We start from the raw sequence: 1,918 nt of genomic DNA on the forward strand, positions 1-1,918 counted from the left end.
ATATATATATATATATATATATATACATACACGTGTGTGTGTATGTATCCTCTTAATGTAAGCCTGTAAGCCACAAGACTTATTGGCACGCAGAAAAGACCACCATCAACATTCTATCCCTGGCTCTCAATCATGCTGTCTTGATCCTTTCAGCATGGTCCATCCCAATGACTGAAATCAAGCGGTAAGGATTTTAAATGTTTGATCAACTGAATTACCTGCCCTTGAATTAACGTGTAAGTGATCGAGTATTGCACAGACATGTGTCTCCTCAAACATAATCCCCAAACAAAATTAGCGTGGTGCATCGTGGTCAGCAAGCGAACTTCTACACCATATATACATGCATACATACATACATACATACATACATACATATTTATTTATTTATGCGTTTCAGCCAAGTGGTTGTGGTCATGCTGGAGCACCACCATGATACATACATACATGCATGCATACATACATACATACATACATACATACATACATACATACATAGAAAACTGTAATGCCAGAGGTGCTGGAGCATAGGAGGAACCTTCTTTTAATGTGGCTAAACTGCAGGCAAGCTTTTGACTCTATTCCCCACTCATGGATGCTAGAAGCCCTTCAACTTGCTAAGGTTCCAGTGAGTATAGTCAAAACCATAGCTGACCTAACTTCATCGTGAGCCACCATCTTGAAGTTAAACACAAAGAGTGACTGTATTATCATTGTTAGAATACAGTATCGCAGAGGCATATCCGAAGGGGTATGTTAGTAGAAAGCTCCGGGATGATTGTAACATTGATCACCAAAGCAGTCGATCATGGGATCAATAGCCAGATTACTATCTCCCACTTCGAAAGATATGCGTTTGCAATCCAGGAACAGAAAATATCAACCAAATACCTGATGCACGAAAGGGACAAAAATGCAGGAAAATTAGTAAAATGTGACAACCGTTGCTGACTTTGTGGAGTTAACACCGAAGATATGACCCACATCAAAAGCAGTTGTCCGAAAATGTCATCACAGTATTATCTACCGATGAGACATGACGTTGTAGCTAGGACACTGTATAACGAGGTTTGTCGGAAGGATAACCCCGAGAACAAAGAAATAAGAACCCACAGTATGGTGGAAACCATAGCCACTCATAATAAAAAGGAATGCTGGTGGAATGTCCCAGTGAAGACCCCAATAAAATATAAGCACAACAGACCTGATATAATGATTTGGAAGAGAGAAGAGAAACGGTTGTGGAAATTCGGTGCCCAGTGGGTGTTAACATAAAGCTGATGGTAAAGAGAACACCCACGCTGTACTATTGAGAAATCTGCAATTACTCTCTCCGGATTACAAGTTCAGGTTTATACCTGTAATTATTGGAGCCCTGGGATATGTGACACTGTGTAAATACCAATCTTGAGAAATTAGGCTTCTCAAAACCAGAAAGGAGAAAGCTGATTCAAAGACTACAGATCCAATCCATCACTGGGACTGTAAAAATCTGTAAAAATCTGTAAAACTTTCCAGAAGTTTATCATTTTAGTATATATGAGCATGTCTAGATATGCAAATATATGCATGAAAAGACATACATAAAACAAAACATACAAGTCTGCACAAATATACACACACACACACACACACACATAGTTACATACATACATACATACATACATACATCCCCCCACAAACAAATACCCTGTTGTTGATGTTGTTGAAATTGCAATGAAGGAGCCTTGGATCTAGGTTAGAAACTGGCTCTTTCTCTATTTGCAAGAAATCTTGAAATAAAACGGAATAATGACATACATACATAAACACTATAAAGACAGATATATAGACAGCCAGACAGACATATAGATAGATAGATAGATAGAGAGAGAGAGAGAGAGAGAGAGAGAGAGAGAGAGAGAGAGAGAGAGAGAGA

The sequence above is a fragment of the Octopus bimaculoides genome, chromosome 2 (assembly GCF_001194135.2).
Source record: "Octopus bimaculoides isolate UCB-OBI-ISO-001 chromosome 2, ASM119413v2, whole genome shotgun sequence".
NCBI classification, from domain to species: domain Eukaryota; kingdom Metazoa; phylum Mollusca; class Cephalopoda; order Octopoda; family Octopodidae; genus Octopus; species Octopus bimaculoides.